The sequence below is a fragment of the Puma concolor genome, chromosome D2 (assembly GCF_028749965.1).
Source record: "Puma concolor isolate L17-30 chromosome D2, mPumCon1.1.hap2, whole genome shotgun sequence".
Lineage (NCBI taxonomy): Eukaryota > Metazoa > Chordata > Mammalia > Carnivora > Felidae > Puma > Puma concolor.
Genome location: NC_141677.1, coordinates 43805377 through 43830241, shown reverse-complemented (window position 1 = coordinate 43830241; position 24865 = coordinate 43805377). Strand labels below are relative to the sequence as shown.

Genomic DNA, 24865 nt, shown 5'->3' with positions numbered 1-24865 from the left:
ATTCCAATGTCCTTTTTTCTTACAGATAGGACATGGCCCTGGTGAAGAGCATATGTTTGGACATTCTTTGCTTCAATGTCTGATTTAGCCACACCATACCATGTTCTTTTGTCTGATACTGGCTTTTTCTTTGGCCCCTGGTTAGTCTGGTATTGTGGGGAATCTGTAATAGCAGCAGTCAATGTTTGAGCCTGTACTTTACCCTGCAATTTAACTCTCCAGTCCTTTTCCTACCTAAAGGCCATATCTATTGGTAGACTCCAGTAGCTACCTCTAGTAGGCACTGGGTGGGGGGTTGAGGACCTAAAACCATTTTAGTCAGTTTTTAAAGATGTCAGGTGCCAACTGACTTATAAAATGTATGTTTAGTATAGTTGTTCCCTCAGGTGAGATTGGGTCCAGATTTGTATATTTACAGATGGCTTCTCTCAAACGACTTTGAAATAGAGCTGGATTCTCTTGTCAGCTCCTTGAGTAAGTTCATGAATTTTATCAAAGTTTACAGGTTTAGAGAATCTTTTTTTCATTCTTTCTATTAAACATGTTATCTTATGGTCTCATCTTTTCCCTTCCCTGTCTATCTTCTTGGTAATTCCATGGTCCTAAAAAAGCAAAGAAGCTCCATTACCAAGAAATAATCCTCCCTGACTCCCAGTGGTGTCCCATGCAGGATATGTCAGAGGTTCCTGGTTTCAAAGAGACCCAAGTGATCTCTCCAACGAAATCACTATGATCAACACCCTGCCTTGTAGAAAAGGATGCCATCATTCCCCACTTCCCCATTGCATCCTAGGCTACAAATGGGTGCCAGTGAATGGGCCAAAATGCCATGCCGTGCCATGAAGAACTCATGTTTAACTCATGGTAAACACACAAAAAAAGTATTACAAGGGACAATTACCCAATTTTGTAATTTAAGTAGTTAGTAGGGGACATTGAAGAAAAAACAGTAAAGACAGAAATCTACCATAATCTAAGTACCTTCTAATACATGTAGTTCTTATCACTGACTTCCTTAGGAAATGGTCCCCAGTTGAGTAAGGTAACTAACTTCTAGCCAGGGTACTAACTTCCAGCCAAAAGGCACAGGTGGCGGATTGAACCTGAGCAATCAACATGAAAGTGTTCCAATAAGACCGTACTCCTTGAAAAGCCCCTGAAATGAAAGTAAAGGAAGAGAAGTACTCACCAAGTTTGCACCGAGGCTCAGAGTCCAGATGAGTAGACTTGAGCCCCACGATGGAAACCAAAATGATGCGATTTGATGTTTGGGTACAAGAGCAAAAGGTCAAAAAGGAATTCTTGAAATGTTTTTGGTGCAAAATGTTTGTTTTATGAAAACACTGGGACTGGACCCATGCAGAAAAAGCTGCATTATAAAGGTGAGGAGTGACTAATTATATGGGGTGTTTTATCTTATGGAGGGGGAAGGTGACATTAGGGCTCCTGGAAATTGAGTCTGTAGATTCCTGGAGGTCTGACTATTACTGTGTTTTTCTTGTAAATCATTAAGACAGTAACAGACTGATGGAGTTTCGTGTCCTGCATGACTGTGATCTTTATCAGTTGACCATTTGCTTTTCCTTTCTTTGTTCTCGGGCAGTCATAAGTGCCTGGGGAATGTCACACATATCCCACTCTCACCTTGGGGGAGGGTAGGTATGTGGAGTGTCAGTCAGCCTTTTGCACTCAGCTTACCTTTTGTTATCTCCTCAATTTAAAATGCTGCCTTTGTCATATATTACCTTTTCAAATGCAATTGAGTCTATTTCTGGATTTTTAAATTCTGTTTTATTGATCTTTCTTCATATTAATGGACCATTATGTTATTATTAAGAACCAAAATGTTTTAAATATAAAAGCTAGCTCCAACTCTTTCCACTGCTCCCTTGTTTTCAGAGGTTTTCTGACTAATTTTGCTCCTCTGTTCCTCAAATTTTACAATCCACTTATGTGGTTTCAGGAAAAAAAAAACCATAATATTTTTATTGGAATTTATCTGCATTTACAAATAAGGGAGAATTGACATTTCTATGAGATTGTATCTTCCTATCCAGTAACTTAATGTCTTTCCATTTTTTTGCATTCAATTTTATAATTTCTTAATTATTTCATAGCTTTCCTTCTTTGGGTATTATGTGTTATATTTATGCCTTGGTATTTTATGTACTGTAATAAATGAGGATTTCTTTTCTATTATGTCTTCCATTTCTTGTTTGCATGTATGAGGGTCTTTGGGTTTCATATGTTAATTTGATGACTTTGTTACTTTACTAAATTATCTTGTTTGTACTACTTTTCTCATTAATTCTTTGGGACTTTCCTCATATATAATTTGTTCTCTGTAAATAACCCTGGTTAATGCCTCCAATTCTATATAATAGAGGACATAATGACATTATTATTTTGTTCATTACTTTAGCAGAAAAGCTAGTAAGGTGTTAACTTTTGAGGTATGGCATATATATGTGTATATATATGATATATAGATCAATTTTTAGTTTACTGAGTGTTTTGACTTAAAAAAAAATACAAATGGATGTGGGATCCTGTCAAATGCCTTTACTATATCTCTAGAAATGCTTACATATTAGTAGATTTTCTAATATTGCTTTCTTTTGCATTCTTGAAATAAACCACACTGGATCACAATGTATCTTTTAAATTTGCTGTTAGAGTCTATATTAAGTTTTTTGCATTGACATTTTTAAATGGTCTATGGTTTCCTTTTAGTAGAATAAAAACCTTTGGAACTTATTCCAAATAAATTTGAAGTTTATTGGAATAAAAATCTGGCAATCTTTGTCAGGTTTGTGATTAATATTATATGTGCTTCCTAAAATGAAATACTCTAAAATAATTTAAGTAACAATGGCATTATCTGATCCTTAAAGATTATATAGAATTCCTTTGTGAAATTCCTTTGTATATTCTTTATGATTCTTTGTGTATTTCTTTCTGTAGAATAACCCATAAGCCTTTTGATTTCTTTTACACTAACTAGTTTTTTAGACTTTCTATCTCTCTATTAGGATAAATTTTGGTAAGTTGTGTTTGCCTAAAAGTATACCTATTTCTCCCAAGTTTTTAAATTTATTTGCACAGAGTATTATAAAATATTTTCTTCTTAAAAATTGTTATTTCTGTTTTTATGCTATTTCCCCATTCTCACTTCTATTTTTGTGTATTTGTGCTCTCTCCCTTTTTTAAAGCTTATATTAGCTAGTGGTTTCTGTATTTTATTGTGTTTTTCAAATAACCAAGTTTTGCATTTATTCTACTCTTTTCTGTTTTCCAAATTATTATTGGTAAGTTTATCTTTATTAATTCCTTTCTTCTTTCTTTCAATTTACTTTATTTTATTCTAGCTTTCCATTTTGGATATTAAATTCATTTATATTTATTTTTTCATCTTAATTGCCCTGGTATTTAAAGCTATAAGTTTTCCTGTGATAACTGCTTTAGCAGTATCACAGAGATTCTGTGTTGTGTTTTCATTACTATCTTCGAGAAATTCTGCTATTTTATTTTTTATTTTTCCCTTTATCCCAGTAGTTGTTTAAGAAAGTGTTTTAACTTAACAGGAAAAGGAAAATTAAAACATTTTAAGAAATTCTGTCATTAATTTCTAAAAGTTTTCTTACATTATGATCAGAGAATGTTATTCATATATTCCTGTTCTTTGGAATTTCTTGAGAATTTCTTGGTGGCCTAATATTTGCTCAATTTTCATGAATGTTCCACATGCACTTGCAAAAATAAAATATATTTTCTTTTTATAGGTACAGAATACAGTATAGTTTTATAGGATATATTAGTTCCCCTTTCTCACTTAACAATGGACAGAAAACAAAAATTGTAAGACATTGGAGGACAACCTTTAACATAGAAGCCAGAGACCCAAACAAATAGACCTAAAAGGAACCAGAAACACTGCAGGAAGAAGAAACTGCCTCCATACTCTCCCCTCCCAAAAACTATAAATAATATGTTCAGAGAAATAAGAAGTCCATATTACATCCATGACGCAACAATAGGTGTTATAAAAAAGAAATGTTCTGAAAACACAAAAGAGCTCTTGAAAATGAAAAAGATACAGCAGCAATGAAAACTCAAGGGATTAAAAATAAAATTGAAAAAATCTCCCAGAAACTGACACAAACAGAAAAATATATTGAGAATAAGACATAAAATGGTTTAATTAGATCTCCTGAAAATTTTCCAATGTCCTCAGATACTAAGAGGAAGCTCCTCACTGCAGATGGTTCACTGTGGGATAAGGGCTTGATAGGCTCTCTCTGAGGCTGGGCAGACAGGGCAAGTGCCTGCCTGTAGTTCCTTTCCCCACTGTACAGCTTGCCCTGGCTATTTGCCTCTGGGATCAGGACAGCACTTCTCTGGTCTGGTATCCTTCCTGGGCACTCCAACAGAACCCCCCATGGACCTCTGCCCCCCATTCACACTAGATCTGACCCTTTCCAATCTATACACCACAGGTGGGATCATTCACAGATGGGCCAGGCACTGGACCCCAGGACCCAAAGGCCTTCTTCCTGTGTCCTACCCTCAGCCATTTCTTAGGGTGCTGGCTCCAAATCCATCTCTCCTAAAAAACACTCATTTTGCTTCTTCTGTCACAACATGGCTTAAAGTCCTTTCAGGCAAAGCTTCTCAAAAAGGAGTTCTGTTAGCAATGCAGAAGTGTCTGCTAAATTAAGGAGAGCCTATCAAGCCTTAGAAACACAATGGTCCCTCTGCTCCTGCAGTGGGGAGAGGAAATGACTTAATTCTTTCTGGATGAATCATTGTTCCAGACAGTGGGTACAAAGCTACCTATGCTTAAGTACCAAAGATCACAATACAGGTTTAATTTTTATACCCTGGGATAAAACACAGAAATCCACAGGGCTCTGAAAACAAATGAGGTAAGTATATATATACTGATACGGAAAACTACTGGGAAATAAGTTTAAGTGAAAAACCAAGTTTCCCTGTGCTGATGGAGTGTGTGTCTCCAGAGCCTGAACACCTGGCTCTGAATTCTGACTTTGTCACTTGTCATTTATGCTTTGTGAGGCTTTGGGCGAGTTACTTTCTCTGTCCCTCAGTGTTCATACCGGTAAGTGGGGATTAAATGAGGTTGTTATAAAAATAAAATGAGTTGACACATGTAAGCCCTAAGAACAATGCCTGGCATATAGGAAGTGTTAAATAACTAGATATTATAATAATATCTAGATGTTATAATAATAACATGCCCCAATGTATGTAGAAGAAGATGGAAATGAAGATGAAGATGAAAGAGAAGAGGAAAGGGAGAGGAAGAGGAGGAGAGGAAGAAGGACAAGAAGAACAAGAAGAAAAACAAGGAGTAATGAAGTTGTAAATTTATTTAAACCATTATTCAGGTATGCAGATATATTAGTTTGCTATGGCTGCCATAAGCACCACAGACTGTGCAGCTTATACAACAGAATGTGTTTTCCCACAGTTCTGGGGGCCGAAAGCCCAACATCAAGGTGTCAGTAGTGTTGGTTTCTTCCGAAACCTCTCTCCTTGGCTTGTACAGGGCAGTCTTCTCCCTGTGTCTTCACATGGTCATCCTCTGTGTCTGTGTCCTAATTTCCTCTTTTTATAAGCACACACATTATATTGGATTAGGGCCCACAGTAATGGTTCCATGTTAACTTAATCACCACTTGAAATACCCTGTCTCCAAATACAGTCACGTTCTGAGGTCTTGAGGGTTAGGAATTCGACATATGAATTTTAAGGGGACACAATTCGGCCCATAATAGAAGAGAAATTTAAATTCCTTTATTTGATTATAACTACACTGCCTTTTTTTTCCTGATTCCTTACCTGATGATGGGGGGGGGGGGGGAGCGGGGGGGAAGTGCTAAAATATCAATCTGTTTAAAACCTAGACAAGGCTGATCTCTTAAACAATACCTTTGAAGAAGTCTGATAATTTCTGGGTAAAAAGTCCTAATATCTCAATCACTTTCTCCATTCCCTGCTTGTCTCTCTAAGAAGATACCTTAGAAGGTATAGGGAGCAGGGAGAGGGCTATAGCTTTCAAGACTTCTTGGTGGTAGGGGAGAGTTGGAGTCCTCAAACATGATGTCTCCTGCCTATTCTGCCCCCTGTCTATTCTTCCCCACAGAAGACTCTAGGGGAGGTAGCAGGATAGAATGTTCTCTTGACTTATATAGGGCTCCCTAGTTCTCTCTGAATGACTTAGCCTCACTTTAGCTCCTGCAAACACAATAGACCCTCTGAAGTCTGTCTGTGATCCTGGGCAGTTGGTTAAACAATGGGCCAGGGAGAAAAAGGATGGTGGGTGATTCGTGTCACCGAAGACATTGTAGAGAGGACTTCTAATAGAAGAGGCAAGGATTCTAAATTAGCATGCAGAGCACATAGCAAATATGAGTTACATAATGAGCAGACTTGCACTTTAGTCTGGTGTGGTGGATGGAGCCCAGTAGCAGCTTCTCCAAGCAATATGGACACTCCAAGTCAGTTGGCAGCAGCTGAGCACTTCCAAGTGACCCATCCAATGGAGAGATGGGCAAGGTGCAGGCAGCCAGGCATCAGCAACCCAGAGAGGCTTCTCTCAGAAACTACGCACGTTGCCCTAGACTTCTAAGCTGGATAAATATGTCCATGCACCACCAGCCAACGGTGGTGTCAGTGATAGGAAACCATCTGCTTAATGACCCACAGGATGCTTTTCTCACTTCTTCCCAACTGGCTCCCATGCCAAATCTTTGCTTCCAGTTTCCCTGGTTCTCGAGATCAGTTAGGGAGAGGATATCCATCCCAGACCATTGACCAGTAGCCAGTTCTTCTGACAAAGGATGTGTGCCCTTGAGAAGAAAGTGACCCACTCATATCAGAGAGGCAAGAAGTCTGTTTCTGACACTATGGGTCAGGCAGGTGTTGAGCTGCTGGTCTATGGGTAGGTAGGTGTCCATTGTGTCACCTCAGTAAAAGCAGGCATGTTGGAATCCAACCTCCCAAAAGAATAATTTGAAGCTGCTCTGTAACCCTCTGCCCTGCTCCACATACACACTACATGAGCGTAGTTGGCTTACCCACCGACTATGGCTGAGATTTCAAGCTAGGATTTACTATATAGGCAGGAAAGGCAGGGGCTAAGAATGGCTGATAGCTTTTAAATCAACATCCACAAATTAACCATTGCCATTATGAGCAGCAAAAATTTAAAAACAAACATTGAAATCTATTTCTTGAAAATTCTTTTGTTTTAAATTTTTTTTGAGAGAGAGTGAGCGAGCACAAGTAAGGGAGGGGTAGAAAGAGTGGGAGAGGGAGAATCCCAAGCAGGCTCTGGCTGTCAGCCTCAGCACAGAGCCAGATGCAGGGATCTAACTCACAAACCGTGACATCACGACCTGAGCTGAATTCAAGAGTCAGATGCTTAAACAACTGAGCCTCCCAGTGTCCCCTCTTGACAATGCTGAGAGGATGGTAGTTTATTAGTGAGGGTAGAGATGAAAAAAATAAATGTCCGCAAAATCCAACCTGACAGAGGTTACAAGTGGACTAAAACATATTCCTTCCTCATGTGTCCCAGGTGTATGTAGTCCCAGGTATATGGGGGTGGGGTGGGTGTGTGGCTCCATCAGGTCTCTTGGAAGTCTCTCTACCATCCCTACATCCCTAGGGTATGGCCCTCATCGCCAAGATCTAAGCACCTCTGTTCTAGAGAGCAGGATGAAGAAAGAAATGAAGAAAGGGCGCAAAGCATAGTCCAGCAGGCTCTTAAGGAGGGTTCCTGAAGGTGGCCAAGGGACACTTCGTTTTTCCTCAGCCAAACTTTAGATCATAATCACAACTAGTTATAGGGAGGCTGGCAAACGTGTTCTTTCTTCTCTGCAGCTCTGTGCTCAGATACAAAATCTACAGCTACTGAAGGAAAGGAGAGGGTACTGGGGACAGTTTCTGCTACAGATGACTTCAGTCCAGTGTCTGGTTCCTTTCCCCCTCATTTTCCTCCTTTGCATTATCTTGAGCACGAGGGCACAAAGTCAGGGGAGACAGGAGACTCTGTTTCCCCCTGCTCTATGGAAATCACTAGCGGAAGGAACAGGAACCGAAAGGAAGCAGGAAAATTGAACACTTTCCCATCTTTCCGATCAAGTTTCTCTCCAATGGAAACATTATACAAGGCAGGTTTTAGAGCATATAGGAAGAAAGATTAGAGAAGGTAAAACCATAAGCTAGATTGAGGACCAGGACCACGCTTACCTGTATAATTTTATTCTTGGTGCCTAGAATACAGCTTGTAATGAATGCAGTAAGCATTCAGAAATATTAGTTGAATTAGGGAGGGAAAGGCTCACTTTTTAGGAAGTGACGATGCAAAAAACATGCATGATCAAGGAGTAGGGACATTGAGATATCTTGCAGCCTGGCCCAGCCCTGAGAAGGATGCTGTTTCTCGTGGAAAGTGACCCCTTGTTTATCTTACAGGATAAACACTCCAATAAAGCAGAAAGGATTGCTGATTTGATATTGCTGAGCCTTGCCCTCACTGTATAAATGCCATTTGTCTGCTATGGCTGGGGAGGTTTTGTGTCTCTGGGCTCCTTGCCAGGCGTCAGCATGTCATTGTTGAAGGTCCACAGACTCCCTTCCAGAAAAAGCCATTTCCCTTTTCAGCTCAGCTGATCTGGGAGAAATTAAAGTGCTGCGGCTAGAACTGCTTCATTCCTGTCCACCACTGGCAGGGAAGCGGGGAGAGCTACAGGGAGGATGCCAGCTGCTGAGTGGGGGTATGGCAGGTTTGTGGGGGTGGGGGGGTGGAGCAACTGCAGCAGGTACCTCTTACTAGAAGCTACAATGTGGGGAGCAGAGGGCAGGGTGGTGGGGGGTTCCTCAGGATGACCACAGACATTTTTCCAGAAGTCAAAGTCAAAGAAATGTAATGACATGAACAGGAATGAGCAGCTCTCTATGTGCTAAAACAGAGCTCTCTCCAAGTCGTGAACTAAGGAGGGAGAAGCCAGGCACAGAATAGTATGTATAGTATGCTACAACTTGCATAGGGAAAAAGAAATACATGTATATACACAAATATGTGTAAATTCAAAGGCCATCTCTCAGAAGATACTAAAGAAACTGTTAACAGTGGTTGCTTTCACAAAGGGGGATTCCATTCCTAAGAGATGTGGAATGAAAGATTTTATTTCATCCTATACCCTTATGTAGTTTTTCAAAGTTGTATCATGTACCAAAAAAAAATCACACAAAATAGTAAATAAATAAAAATTATATAATAATAACAATAATACACAACAGAAAAAGAAATGATGAGAATCACTTGTCGAAGCAAGGAAGATTGAAGGAGGAAATGGCAGACAGGATTAGGAGTCAGAGCTATGAAATGCAGAAAAGCCAGGAGCCAGGATAGTGTGATGTGAGCAACCCAGCCAGAAGGAGAGCAGGAGCAGGAGAACATCAGAGATGGGGAGCCATTCTCAGGGGCTGGGCATTCATGGTGTAGGGGGGTAGGAGCAGACTCAGGTATATTATATCCCACAGTAAAACCACCATAATTCACTTAGAAGGGTCCAAAATATTCGATTTGATAAAACGCACAGGGATATGTTACTGCAAGTTTAATGAGAGGACAGGAAGAGGGACAAGTCTTTTTAGCTGGTGCTTTATCACGTCTCTACCCAGGTCCTGGCTGCATTCGGTGCTACTTGCTAACAGATGGTGTCCCAACCTATATACTCACAGGAGTGATTTTGGGTTCTGTGGCTTATTCAGACATCCAAGAAAGAAGGGGCAACCCCAGGAACTCTTAGCTGGTTGGTATCCAGTTGACCTGGGGTGAACGAGCCAGGGAAATTCCAGGAAGTTGGAGGCCATATTCTCTTAACTTCACTGCCCAATCTGATATTTTCTTTTTTTTTTTTTAATGTTTATTTATTTTTGACAGAGAGAGAGAGACAGAGCATGAGCAGGGGAGGGGCAGAGAGAGAGGGAGACACAGAGAGAGGGAGAGGGAGACACAGGCTCCAGGCTTCAAGCTGTCAGCACAGAGCCCGATGTGGGGCTCGAACTCACAGACCGCAAGATCATGACCTAAGTCAAAGTCAGACACTCAACCAACTGAGCCACCCAGGGGCCCCACCAATCTGACATTTTCTAACATCCCCCTTCCCTTGAGGAAGATCAGAATTTTAGCTTGTCCCTTTGAAAAGGAAGAGGAGGGCTGAGAGAAGGTAGAAAGGAAGTACCAATCTCCATAGATCAAAACAGGCATTATGTCCAAATTTACATCATCTATGGCAGAATTTTAATGTCTATCGAAATTAAAGACAGTGAGAATGCTCCATGTTGAACCAATGGAATCCAGCCAAATGATATAAAAAGATAAACTGCTCAGGTGCCTAGGTGGGCCAGTCAGTTGAGCATCTCTTGATTTTGGCTCAGGTTATGATCTCATGGTTGTAAGATCAAGCCCTGTATCAGCCGCGGGCTTGCAAAGGTGTCTGCAATAAAAACAGTACATATGACGCGATTCCATTTATGTAAAATTACAGATTTATATGTGATTGTGAAATATACCTTTAATGTTGATGAAAACAAACTAAGCTTTCTGTCTGAGATGTTAGGAAAAAATAACAAAGAAATCTAAAAATGAAGAGCATCATAAAGGTAACAAAATTATTCAATCTGAAAATAGGAAAGAGTAGAATTAATACATAAACCCAAATCAAGAAGCATAAACAAATAGAAAACTGTCCAGCAAATGTAATAAAGAAAAAAGATAACATAATTACTACATGTTCTGGGGACAATATTTTGAAAACATTGAACTATGTATTTTTTTTAAGTTTATTCATTTATTTTAAGAGAGAGAGAGAGAGAGAGAGGAAAAGCAGGGGAGGGGCAGAGAGAGAGGGAGAAAGAATCCCAAGCAGGCTCCACACTGTCAGCACAGAGTTCAACGTGGGGAGTTCAAACTATGAGATCATGGGGCGCCTGGGTGGCGCAGTCGGTTGAGCGTCCGACTTCAGCCAGGTCACGATCTCGCGGTCCGTGAGTTCGAGCCCCGCGTCAGGCTCTGGGCTGATGGCTCGGAGCCTGGAGCCTGTTTCCGATTCTGTGTCTCCCTCTCTCTCTGCCCCTCCCCCGTTCATGCTCTGTCTCTCTCTGTCCCAAAAAAATAAATAAAAACGTTGAAAAAAAAAATTTAAAAAAAAAAAAAAAAAAAAAAACTATGAGATCATGACCTGAGCCGAAATCAAGAGTCGGACACTTAACCAACTGAGCCACCCAGGTGCCCCTGAACTATGTATTTCCTAATATTCTCTAAATCATGTTCCCCAGAAGACACCCTGCCATTATGGCCCAGGGGAAGGTGGCCAAATGTTCACCACAGGAAGAAGGAGGTATTAAATGGAGAAGCAACGTTCAGACAAAAGAGGATATCAAAGAAAGCCTTTCTGGTTCTGGGGGGAGAAAAGAGAGGACATAAAGAGATACATATAATATCATATGCCACTGTCCTTGTGTTTTACCAGTCTCCACATTTGGATTCCAATGTCAAAGTGGGGGAAGATGGTAGGGTAAAATTACCCCTTCACCCAGAAAGCCTAAAGCAAAGGGAGCTTGTATTTCTCTTCCCCTGGGTACTTTACAAGGATGCCTCCCACAGGGAGCTCCCACGTCCTTTTAGGGGACAGGAGGAGGCATGGAATGCTCACTAGAGGGACAGCTAGAGTAAGTGCTCCCCCGCCCTGACCCTTGTTTCTCTTGTGGAATACAAGGATTCCAGAAGTTCTCTTGAGCTCCCTGTAATGTGTGAGGTAGGCAACTGAGTTGAGAACCAGTGAGCCAGCCATAGGACCACCACAGTGACAACAAAGTGACCCCAAAGTAGAGGCAGCAGGAGAGATGTGGACTAGGGCTCCACAAAGTACAGCCTTTGGACCTGCCTCACCTGGCAGTCTGTTAGAATTGCAAAGTCTCAGCTCCACCCCAGAACCTACTAATCAGAGCCTACTAATCAGAGTCTCTGGGTGTGGTGCACAGGAATCTGTTTTGATGAGCTTTCCAGGTCATTCGTCTGCACACAGAAATTTGAAAAGCGCTGGTGAGGACATCCTGGCCAGGAGGTTGATGGAGAAAGGTCTAGACAAGTTGGAGGTAGGAGAGAGACTCAGTTGGCAGAGAGGGGCTCGCAGAGACTTCAAGTGCCTGCTAGACCCCACGGCCAGATGTGACAAAGTACGCAGACAGGAGACCTGTCTGAGGACCCGCCCCCTCTGCATCCCTAGTCCAGGCTGTGCTCTGTCAATCCGCATACCTAATCAGGGGTAGAAGGCCGACTATTGATGGATATTTTATCTCCAATAAGAAACATAAGCCAGGGGCCACCTGGTTGGCTCAGTCGGTTAAGCGTCCGACTTCGGCTCAGGTCATGATCTCACCGTTCTCATGGTTCGTGAATTCGAGCCAAACGTAGGGCACTGTGCTGGCAGCTTGGAGCCTGGAGCCTGCTTCAGATTCTGTGTCTCCCTCTCTCTGTCTCTCCCCGGCTTGCGCTCTGTCTCTCTCCCTCTCTCAAAAATAAATAAACATTTAAAAATTAAAAAAAGAAAGAAAAAGAAAAAGAAAAAGAAAAAGAAAAAGAAAAGGAAAAAGAAAAAGAAACATAAGCCAGAAGAGATAGCTAAACCTTTAAATGGCAGGTCTAACTTGCTGCCAGGTCACCTGGGTCCTGGCTGCTGCTTGTCATCCAGGACACCACAGAGATGGTGGGGTCTTTTGGAGGCCCCTCTCCTACACACCTAGAGTCCCCAGGACCTCCTGTCCCAACACCAGCCATACAAGCAGACACACTTCCATTTTCTAAATAACTTCCTAGATTTAACAGCTTTTATACAAGTCATCCACAAACGTGGCTAAGAATGCTAAGAGGATGATAATGATAGTAATAAAGCAACACGTTCTTCGGACCATGCCCCAGCTCTCCCCGGACAGCCACTTCTAATAACAACATTAGTTTTAGACATTCTCTCTTTACTTCCTATAGATTTTAGTTCTTACGTCACTTTCTCTTCCCTCCATTCTCCCAATATAGCTCTGCTACTATTTTTGGTTATTCAATACACAGAGGTTACATTATTATATCTACGTTGACAATGTCCTTTGTAGAGCTAGGGAGTGTGTTACAACTACATATCCTTTCTTGTCTAGCTTTGTGTCTTTCTTTCCTGGAGTCCTAACATGATTTCTTTCATTAAATAATAACCACAAAAACAAGGCCTCGTGGTACCAGGTATGGAGTTATCTCCTTTTATTCCAGGAGACAGAGCTCCCTGCCAGTGCATCTGTCTGCCTACTCTGACCTAGGCGTGCTGTCCTGGTGTTGTTCAGAGGCTTTGATTAGGCAGTGGAGGAAGAAAATTTGTCTTGTAGAAGGTGGTAATTAGCACTTCTCCCCAGAATCCATTTATTACCCCTCAGGGCACAACCCATGTGCTAATCTTGCTGTGGGCCTCCTGCCTGTACCTGCCTCACAGTGCCTTTCTTGAAACCTCTACCCACCTTTTGAGCAACAAGATCTGAGGAACAAGATCTCATTTCCCACACCCATCATTTTATACTCCTGTTACATGGCTCTAGTACCTTTCCCCAAGCCTGGGTCTTTCAACCCAAACAGTCCCCTGGGCTTCGGGAAGATGATGGAGAACTCCTACCCCATAACTGAGTCCCCTAGTCCTGGGCAGGGAAGGGCTTTGGCCTTCAGACACCAGTGGTGGAGCTGCGTGCTGCCACCAGGTCAGCTTTCCTTTGCTGTGTTCCCACTGATGTGACCTTGGGCTCCTTGCTTCCTCAAATGATGCACCTATTAAATCCAGCACCAACACCCACACGTTCCATGGACAAACACCAATGCTAATTGTCAGGGACAGTGCCCAAAACCTACAATGAGGAAAGAGCTCTTCCCTGACCGGTCTTGTAATTAGTAGCACACCTGTCTTTTTCCTGGGAGTCAGTATGCTGCCTTATTATGGGATGTTCTATTTGGTTCATTTCCTGCCTCTCCTTGGGTCTAGCCTAAAAAAATAAAGAAGCCATGGTAAGCATTGGAGGAGGCCTCCTTGGTCACCCCTAGAGGGGCAGTGAAATGACCCTTCCAACTATGCCTTCATTTCATTCTCAGCCAAGAGCCTTTGGTTCCCCCAAGTCCTTCTGAAGGAAAGGGACATAATGGTCAGTTCTTCCCATTACAGGGATGTGTACTATGTTTCCAATTTTACATATCCTGGGAGAAAAGAAAGTGGAAGGAAATGTACCTGTATGTTAGCAACTGTTATCTCTGGGTATGGACATAGAAGAGACTATTTTTCTTTTCTATACTTTTCCGCATTTTCTTATTTTAAAAACAATATCTGCCATGAGATGCTATTTAACAAATGCTTATAAAATATTAAAAATTATCTATCTACCTACCTATCTACAAAGTAGTAGGGGTAAAAGAGCCTATCTTGAGTCTGAATTGGGAGTAGGTCTATTTGAACACATCTGACCATTGGGTTGATGGAAGCAGAGGTCACTTTGCAAGAATGGGCACTCCAGGTGTCCTGGGTGGCTCAGTCGGTTAAGCGTCCGACTTCGGCTCAGGTCATGATCTCACGGTTCGAGCCCCTGCATTGGGCTCTATGCTGAGAGCTCAGAGCCAGGAGTCTGATTCAGATTCTGTGTCTCCCTGTCTCTCTCCCCCTCCCCTGCTCATGCTCTGTCTCTCTCTCTCTCTCTCTCTCTCTCTCTCTCTCTCTCAAAAGTAAATAAACATTAAAAAAAAAAAAAAAAAGAATGAGCACTCCAGGATGGCAGATAGTGTGGTTACTGTAGAACCCCCAGCACCTAACGCAGTGCCTGGTGCATAATGGGAACTCAAAATATGTTTTCAAAATGCACTGGTGAGTGAATGAGAGGGGAGGGATTCCCACAGGTGGAGGCTGATCCAATCAGGAACTTGGTCATCAGGGAGGAGGCCAAACTGGGCATCTCTCAGCTTTGTCTCTCAGCCTAGTTTTTCATGCCCAAGTGCCAGGAGAACAGGATGTTGTAAGTAAAACTAAGAGACTTCTAGAGACAAACACCTTGCCTTAAGACTCCAGCAAGAGAATGCATTACAGAAGGTAGGAAAAGGATATCCCTCCCCTGCTTCTCCAAAGACCACATACAATCTCTGGCAAGAGGGAGTTCCCTGTGAAACCCAGGCAAAGCCCTTGCCAGTGGAGCTGGGTGCTTGGTGAAGCAGCCAGTGGTATGAATGATTCTGAGCTGCATAGCTTTCACTGCATGGGATACTGTTACTCACATTCAGCAGAATAGCAGGATGCTCTCTTAAAATTTCCTATGTGGGGGCAGGATAGTGGCAGTTTTTATCTGTGTTTTCTCCACCTTGCTGAGTCTAATAGTGCATTCTTGAGGGTCAGAAGACACAAACATAATGATAAGTGGAATTTCCCACTTCAGGCATCCCTGATTATTAGGTATGTGGCCTAATTTGTCCTTGTTCTTACCTCCAAATAGCTTCGTGATACCTCTACAGGTATTCCTACCATTTTTGCCAAACATCATTTCTCAATAGTCAGTGTGATGGCTGCAGATGTTCCTGGACCAGTGGGTCTCTGGATATAAGATGTTCATTTGAGGTCAAGAAGAAAATACTTTCTACCTCATTTTTATCTCTAGGTTATAACAAGAGGTGCTATAGAGGGAAGGAGTCCTCTGAATTATTTTCTCTTAAAAATGGGATCAGGAGGGGGCACCTGGGTGGCTCGGTCAGTAAAGTGTCTGACTTCAGCTCAGGTCATGATCTCCCACTTCTTGAGTTCAAGCCCCACGTCGGGCTCTGTGATGACAGCTCAGAACCTGGAGCCTGCTTTGGGTTCTGTGTCTCCCTTTCTCTCTGTCCCTCCCCCGTTCATACTCTGTCTCTCTCTCAAAAATAAACATTAAACATTTTTTTTTAAATAGGATCAGGAGACTGGTGAGCACCCCTCAGAAGTCAAAGTGGACTGAACATGTCAGCTGGGCTTCCACATACTTTCTTGGGGCCCTGTGATGGTTAATTTTATGTCAACATGGCTAAGCAATGGTTCCAGTTGTCTGGTTGAATGTTAGTCTAGATGTGAAGGTATTTGGTCGGTGTGATTGACATTTACAGACAGTTGACTTCAAGTAAAGTAGATTACCCTCCAAAATGTGAGTAGGCCTCATCCCATCCATTGAAGGCCTTAAGATATCAAATATCTGAGGTTTCCAGAGAAGACATTCTGCCTTGGGACTGTAACATAGAAATTCAGCCTGGGTTTCCAGCCAGCTGGTCTGCCCTATGGATTTCTGACTGGCCAGACTTCACAACTAAATGAGTTGATTCCTTAAAATAAATCTTTCTCTCTCTTTCTTTCCTTCTTCCTTCCCACCTTTCCTTTCTCTTCCTACCCCCTCCACACCCATCCTCCTTTCTCTCTCTCCACATACATACATCCTATTGGTCTGTTTCTCTGGAGAGTTCTGATACTGGCAAAGACTCCCTCCTTAACCAACTGTAGTCAGGCTTCTTTAGGTCCTCTCCTTGACTAGCTCTCATCCGTCACCTGCTGAGCCCAGTTTTGCCAAAGAATCCACCCACCACCCCCATATCCAATTACATTCTTCTTCCTCCACCCTTGATATCTGATCAACCTCCTCTTCCTCCACTCTTGATACCTAACCAAGTTTCTCTTAGTAAATTTCTTAGTAAATCCTCACTTGTTCCTGTTTGTATTTGGAATTGAGTTTAGTCTCTCGTATTGCAATGGTCTCTCTCCTGTTCCCATAGTCTTGAATAAACTCTGTCTTTCATTAAAATTTTATTTATTTATTTATTTATTGAGAGAGAGAGAGAGAGACAGAGAGAGACAGAGAGACAGAGAGAACAAGTGGGGAAAAGGCAGAGACAGAAAGGGAGAGAGAGAATCTCAAGCAGGTTCTGTTGTTGCCAGTGCAGAGCTCAAGGCAGGACTTAAACTCACAAACTGTGAGATCATGACCTGAGCCAAAACTAAGAGTCAGGCACTTAACCAGCTGAGCCACCCAGGCTCTCCTCTGCATGGTCATTTTTTTTTTAATTTTTTTTTTTTTAACGTTTATTTACTTTTGAGACACAGAGAGACAGAGCATGAACGGGGGAGGGTCAGAGAGAGGGAGACACAGAATCGGAAGCAGGCTCCAGGCTCCAAGCTGTCAGCACAGAGCCCGACGCGGGGCTCGAACCCACGGACCGTGAGATCGTGACCTGAGCTGAAGTCGGCCGCTTAACCGACTGAGCCACCCAGGCGCCCTGCATGGTCATTTTTAACAAGCATCCACTGAGTAATTTCTCTGTAATAGTACAGACCCCCAAATCTAATGCTGGTTATAGAAATTTTATAATATTGGAAAATCAAACTTAGTTTCTCATATGGCTGCTATTTCCTGTGTTCTACAGCAATCAGAAGTGCTAAAATCAAGAACAGCACATAGGCTTGCCTGAGGTGCAGCAAGCAGGGGGAGGGGAGAGACTACGTTTTACTGCCTCCACTCCGGTGTGGTACAGAATGGAAGGTGGTAGCTCTAACAGATGGGAACACTTCTGAATCCTTCTGGCTTATGTGGGTAAATCAGACAGCTGGCTGTGATCTGGTGTGAGGTAGGGCCCAGGAACTGAAGAGCAGTACTGTCTACTTACAACAAGCTTCTTTTGTGTCTAGATGTCCTTTGTGAGGACATATACAAGACCCACAGGGACTTCAGCAATATCGAATTGTGAGGAAGATTAGGATGCCAGATTAGGTTATCACAAGACTGGAGAGCCTCTCTAGAAAGCAGCTGCTGATCCACAGTGGTGGGTAGCAAGTGCTCATCTGGCTGAGAGAGGCACAGTGACAGCTGACACATTAAACAGATAATGCCATCCTTCTGACAGTCAGTACCCACATAGGAGTGAGCTCAGCTGTCATCTCAGGGTATAAGAGCCTCTTCCCCTAACCGATAGACAAAGACCACAAGATCCAGGTGGGGATCCAGCCCCAGACAAGTGCCAGCAGAAAAAGTGAGTTGGGAACCAGGTCAGATAGACAAGGACAAGAGGAGGGGTGGCCTGGGATTCAGTGGGCACCTGACAAGAGGCTCAACTGTGGCACAGCTGGTGGTTGAGGACATGATGTCCTTCTGTGCTAGCTGGAAATATTTCAGGATGTGGGTGGGGCTGCCTCTGCAGAGGAGTGTCACTGACACTTCAACGGGGAGGATGTGGGGCAGGGAAGCCCAATCCATCCTGTCTTTCCAGCTCTACTTTGGGGAATATGGAGACATGCTAGGGAGTGTCTCCTTTTTATTATCAAAACTTTGCAACTTTGCCTTCAGTGACCTGCATCACTGCACAGTAATGATAATAATAATGCTACTAATAGCCAGATTTTATTGAATACTTTCCATAGGCCAAGCATATAACATTCATGATTGTATACAATCAGCCCTATTATTCCCATTTTACAGATGGGAAAGGTGAGGCTTACAAAATTAAGTAAATGCCCCCAAATTACACAGCTAGTGGAAACAATATGAATGCAAACAATCTAAGCTGACACTTAACCACCATACTATTATCTTATCACAAAAGGATCTTCTCTAAGTCTGTGTATTGCTGAACGACCGTATCTCAGGCTTCAAGGTGAGCTCCTATTCTTAGTTTGTGAAGCCCATTCTATTCACTAGGGACCTAACCACATGCCAGAAGATCGATGGATTGCTGTTAAGCACTGGCACTCTTAAGTCACTGTCCTTGGGGTGCCTACGTCGGTTATGCGTTCAACTTGGCTCAGATCATGATCTCATGGGTCACGGGTTCGAGCCCCGCTTTGGGCTCTGTGCTGACAGCTCAGAGCCTGGAGCCTGCTTCCAATTCTGTGTCTCCCTCTCTCTCTACTCCTCCCCCCCCCTCTATCTCTCTCTCAAAAAATAATAAACATTTAAAAAAAAAGATGTTTAGGTCACTGTCCTAGGACATTGTCAATCCACATCTTCAGGGATGACGTTTCTCCCACTGAATAGGCATGTAGCTACTTGCTGGCTCCCTCTAGCATGAAGAGGAGCTCCCCTGAAGGCTGAGGAAGTGCGTATGGGGGGACCAGCATCCCCTGGCTTCAATCAGAGCACTATAATAATAAATAATCAAAACTATGACCTAATCAAATACTCTTTAGTTCTTCACAGGTAGACCAAGGGTCTGCAGTACTATTGAATTTTTGGAATAGCAGCATCCAGACCATAAGGAGCTGGAGCTTTGGACTGAAAGAGACCTGGAAATAAATTCTTTCTCTACTGCTGGAGCTGACTCACAGGGGCTTGAGAGAGCCAACTGTCTACAACCGTTCCCAACTGTGGTGGTAGCATGAGCTTAACCATGATGGGAATATTTACCCCATAGAACTAGGTAAATACTAAAAATCAGGGCTTTCAAAATTGTTCTAGAAATAAGGCTTATGAGCACACCACCTGCCCAGGCTGTCAGAACAAGACATAGGCAATGTCAAAGGCTCTCATTTCCGTGTCTGGTTTTTAGTCTGTGGTTCTCTGGCTACCTCTATACCATCCAGGGGAAATGGGAATTAACATGATTGGTATGTCAGTGATCTATGACTGCATAACCAATTGCCCTGAAATTTATGGGCTTAATGCAATAGTATCTCTCATAGTTTCTTTGGGCCAACAATTTGGGAGAGGCTTGGCTGCATGGTGCTGGCTTGGGGTCTCTAACAAAAGTGCAGGCAAGACGTCAGCTGGACTTCCAGCTGTCTGCAGCCAGAGCTGGAGGATCTGGGCAAAGTTTATTCACTCACATGGCCAGTAATTTCATTCTGGCTATTGGCGGGAGGACTCAGTTCCTGGTCCCATGGACTTTATCATAGGATTGCTTGAATGTTTTCACTGTATGAGAGCTGGATTCCTTCTGAATGAATCCAAGAAGGCAAGATAAAAGCTACAATGTGTTTTAATAACTTAGTTTTGAAAGATTCAAATTCTGCACTTCCACAATATCCCGTTGGTCACACCGCAGCCTTATTCAGTGCAAAAGAGGACTATGCTCTTTTGGGTGTAAATATCAGTAGGCAAGAATCATTTAAGGATCTTGAAGGCTGCCTCCCAAAATTTGTATAGAGAAATTGCAATTTTCTCATGCAGGAGGACTGATAGCACATAATGTTCTCCTAAATCTCACAGGCACCTGATATCTGCAGCAAATAGGGTTTTATTCTGCACAATAAAAAAGGGCGAGGGCCGTTGGATGGGCAAACAAATGACAGTGTCTGCCACACTATACACTCTCCAGACAAGAAACCCTTCTTGTGCCCACCATACAATTGGCCTCTGCATGTTTTCTCTCAGCTTATTAACCAGAATAAATTGCTCTTCTGTCTTTTACACTTGGTTTGCACAAGCCAACTTTGTGTCTCTCTGATCAAATAGACAGCCTTTTCATGGGGTGGGGCTGGATCTCTGAACAGAGAGCAAAGGAAAAAAAAAAAGGCTGATGTGCAAAACAGAGTTTCTTTGCCTCTGAGGAGACAAGGGTAAATGCTTCTGCCACATTTGGCCTGATCACAGGTGTATAACTCGGTTAATATCCAGGTTGAAGGAAAATGTTCTGTGACTGATCCCTAGACAGTTGTCTTTGGAAGTATTGGAAACATTTTCAGGGCAGTGTACAAGGAAGGCAGGAGAGGTATTTTCTATAGCAAAGTATCTGTGATTATTAACATTTGATTCCTTTATAGTATAAATGGCATAAATGAGTTCCAAGGTAAGAAGGTATTGTACCCTTCACATCACATCTGTGCTTTTCACTCAAAACTTTAATATGAAGAGCTCAAAACAATATGTGTTTAATAAATCTTCACCTTGTAGAAAGATTTGGATAAAGCAGGTGCCACGATTCCTCTCCTTATTCCCTCCAACGCCCAAATTGAAGACTTAGATCCCAAGATTCTCAAATAGAAAATGTGATGTGTTTTCCTCCTAACAGAGATATAGCTGGGTCTGGGACAGAATGCGTTGAAAGTAGCTGTCTTTGTTAATTAGATCATTTGTCCTATCCACCTATAATGAGTGTACTGTGTAGAAAATCACACCATCCACAAGATGTGCCAGACTCCATTGAGCCATTTGTGATGGGATCACTAGATAGGCAGATTAAAGGACTGCTTTGTCTGGACTTCAGCAAGGCATGAGGTGAGTACCTCCTAATTACCACGAAGACAGAAGTGAGGGATGGGGGTCGGATGGCAATGTCATAGAGATAGTCATAATTGGTTGTTTTGAAAGGGTCCCAAATGACAATCTCTATTGACTTGAAAGTGAAGCTCCCTGGGGCGCCTGGGTGGCTCAGTCGGTTAAGCGGCCGACTTCGGCTCAGGTCATGATCTCGCAGTCCGTGAGTTCGAGCCCCGCGTCGGGCTCTGTGCTGACAGCTCAGAGCCTGGAGCCTGTTTCAGATTCTGTGTCTCCCTCTCTCTGACCCTCCCCCGTTCATGCTCTGTCTCTCTCTGTCTCAAAAATAAATAAATGTTAAAAAATAAAAAAAATAAAAAAAAATAAAAAAGAAAGTGAAGCTCCCTTTCTCTTCGTAGAAACTGTTAAATATGTTCTTGTCAAAATCCCTTTTAACAGGGGCTTTTGCAGAGCAAATGCTTTTATTTTGATGTAGTCAAACTTATAAGATTTTCCTTTTATAAATTGCCCTTTTTATGTCGAGTCTAAGAACATTTTGCCTGGCTCTACATCCTATAGACTTTTTCCTAAGTTTTTTTTTTTTTTTTTTTTTCCCTAAGATATTTACAGTTTTACATTTTATCTTCATGTCCATGATCCATTTTAGGCTAATTTTTGTATGAAAGTGACACTTAGGTTAAGCGTTATTTTTATTTATTGTTTGTTTGTGCCTAGGGCGTCTGATTGCACCATTAATTTATGCTTCTGCATCCTCATCAAAAATCAGCTGGGCAGGGGCGCCTGGGTGGCTCAGTGGGTTAGCATCCGACTTTGGCTCAGGTCATGCTCTCACGGTTCTTGAGTTCAAGCTTTCTGCTGTCAGCGCCTAGCCTGCTTCAGATCCTCCGTCCCCCTCTCTGTCTGCCTCTCCGCTTTCTTTCTCACTCTCTCTCAAAAATAAATAAACATTTAAAATAAAAGTCAGTTGGGCATATCAGCGTGGGTATTTTCTTGGGTTCTCTGTTCCGTTCCACTGATCTATGTGACTATACTTCGGCCAATACTACACAGACTTGATTTCCGTAGCTCTATAATAAGCCTTGAAATTGGGTAAATGGATTTCTTCCAGTTTATTCTTTCCTTTCAAAAATGTTAAGGCCTTTCCACATAAAATTTTTAAAAATCTATATCTAGAAGCCATTTTGCTAGGATTTTAATAAGAATTGCATTATACCTATGTATCAGTTTGGGGAGAATGAACATCTTTACTGTGTTGAGTCTTCCAACTCATGAACAAGATGTGTTTTTCCTTTTAGATCTTTTTTTTTTTCCATTTCTTTCATCATCATTGCACAATTTTCAGCATGTAAGTCCTATATATGTTTTGTTAGATTTACACCTAGGTATTTCATTGTCTTTGAGCAATTGTAAATGGTATTGTATTTAATTTCACATGCTAGTTGTTGATGTATAGAAATAAAATTTATTTTTGTATGTTTTCCTTTTATCCTCTAGTCTTGCTTGAACTTACTTGTTAGTTCTAAGAGTATATTCGTACATTTGCTGGAATTTTCTATGTAGAAAATTTATCATCTGCAAATAGAGGCCGTTTTACTTCTTCCTTTCCAAACTGTATGCTGTTTATTTCCTTCTCTTGCCCTTATTATACTGGCTAGAACTTCTTTTTTTTTTCTGGCTAGAACTTCTAGCATTATATTGAATAAGGGTTATGAAAGCAGACATCCTTGCTTTGCTCATGATCTTGAGGAGAAAGCATTTGTGTTTTTGCCTTTAAGTATGTTAGTTGTAAGTTTTTTTCGATGCTCTTTATCAAGTTAAGGAAGATCTCCTTTATTCTTATTTTTCTGAGAGTTTTTATTATGAATGGGGGCTGAATTTTATCAAATGTTTTTTGTCTACATCTGCTGATAAGATTGCATGATATTTATCCTTTAATAGTCTAATCTGGTGGATTACAATGACAGATTTCCCCATATTGAACAAGCCTTGTATCTCTGGATCCCTCTTGGATCATGATGTAAAATTGTTTTCATGTATAGTTGATTTCTATTTGCTGATATTCTAAGGGCTTTCACATCTGTATTAATGAGATACATTGGTCTACAGTTTTCTTGTTTTTTCTTTGTCTGGTTTTGGTATCACGGTAATGATAGTTTCATAAAATGAACAGAGAAGTCTTCCCTTCTCTTCTATTGTCTAAAAGAGATTGCATAGAATTGGTGTTAATTCTTCTTTAAACATTTGGTAGAATTCTCTGGGTCTGAAGATGTTGTTTCTGGGAGATTTTAAATTCTAAATTCAATTCCCTTAATAGTTGTAGGGCTATTATCTGTCTCATATTTGATGAGTTGTGGTAGTTGGTGTGCTTTTTAAGGAATTAGTCCATTCCATCTATGTTGTGAAATTTATGTTTATATAGAGTTGTGTGTAGTGTTCACATATTACTGCTGCTATCTGCAGTCTGTAGTGATATCCTTGTTTCATCCCTGATATTGATAATTTGTGCCTTATTTTTTTTATTCTTGTCACTCTTATTAGAGTTTTGTTAATTTTATTGATATAAAAAATCTGTTTTAGGGGCACCTGGGTGGCACAGTCGGTTAAGCGACTGACTTCGGCTCAGGTCATGATCTCACTGTTCATGAGTTTGAGCCTTGTGTTGGGCTCTGTGCTGACTGCTCAGAGTCTGGAGCCTGCTTCAGATTCTGTGTCTCCCTCTCTCTCTGCCCCTCCCACACTCATGCTCTATCTGTCTCTCTCTCAAAATTAAACATTAAAATTTTTTAAAACTGTTCTATTGATTTTTTATATTATTTTTCTGTTTCAGTTCATTGATTTGGTTCTAATCTTTTTATTTCCTTCCTTCTGCTTATTTGGGGATTATTTTGCTCTTCTATTTGTAGATTCTTGAAGTGAGAGCTTAGATAAGTGAGCTAATACCTTTCCTCTCTCTTTAAATTGAGATATAATTGACATGTAATATTACACTCATTTCAGATATACAACGTAATGACTTGATATATGTATATACAATGAAATGATCACCACAATAAATCTAGTTAACATCCATCACCACACACAATTACAGACCTTTTTCTTCTGCCTAGAACTTTTAAAATCTATTCTCTTAGCAACTTTCAAATATACAATACTTTTAACTATAGTCACCATGCTGTACATTAATTTCCTGTAACTTACTCATTTTATAACTGGAAGTTTGTACCTTTTGACCACCTTCACTCATTTTGCCCACCCCTCTCCCCTGCCTCTGGTACACCCCAGTCTGTTTTCAGTATCTGCAAGCTTGGTTTGTTTTCTTTTAGAATTTGTTTTTTAAGATTCCACATATAAGGGGAGGCATCTGAGTGGCTCAGTTAGTTGAGCATTTGTCTCTTGATTTTGGCTCAGGTCATGATCCCAGGGTTGTGGGATAGAGCCCTGCATGGGACTCTACACTGAGCTTGGAGCCTCTTTAAGATTCTCTATCTCTCCCTCTGCTCCCCTCCTCCAATGGTATGCTCTCTCGCTCACACGCTCTCTCTCTCTC

The 24865-nt window shown here is 41.7% G+C and overlaps 1 protein-coding gene across 1 annotated transcript in view; it reads left to right on the top strand.

The window, feature by feature from the left end:
* Positions 1–15098: 15098 nt before the first annotated feature.
* The window catches only part of LRIT1 (leucine rich repeat, Ig-like and transmembrane domains 1), a 53591-nt gene continuing 43824 nt past the window's right edge, over positions 15099–24865 (top strand). Inside the window, exon 1 of the mRNA XM_086680163.1 lies at positions 15099–15197. The gene's annotated coding sequence lies outside the window, so the exon portion shown is untranslated. The remainder of the gene's footprint in view (positions 15198–24865) is intronic.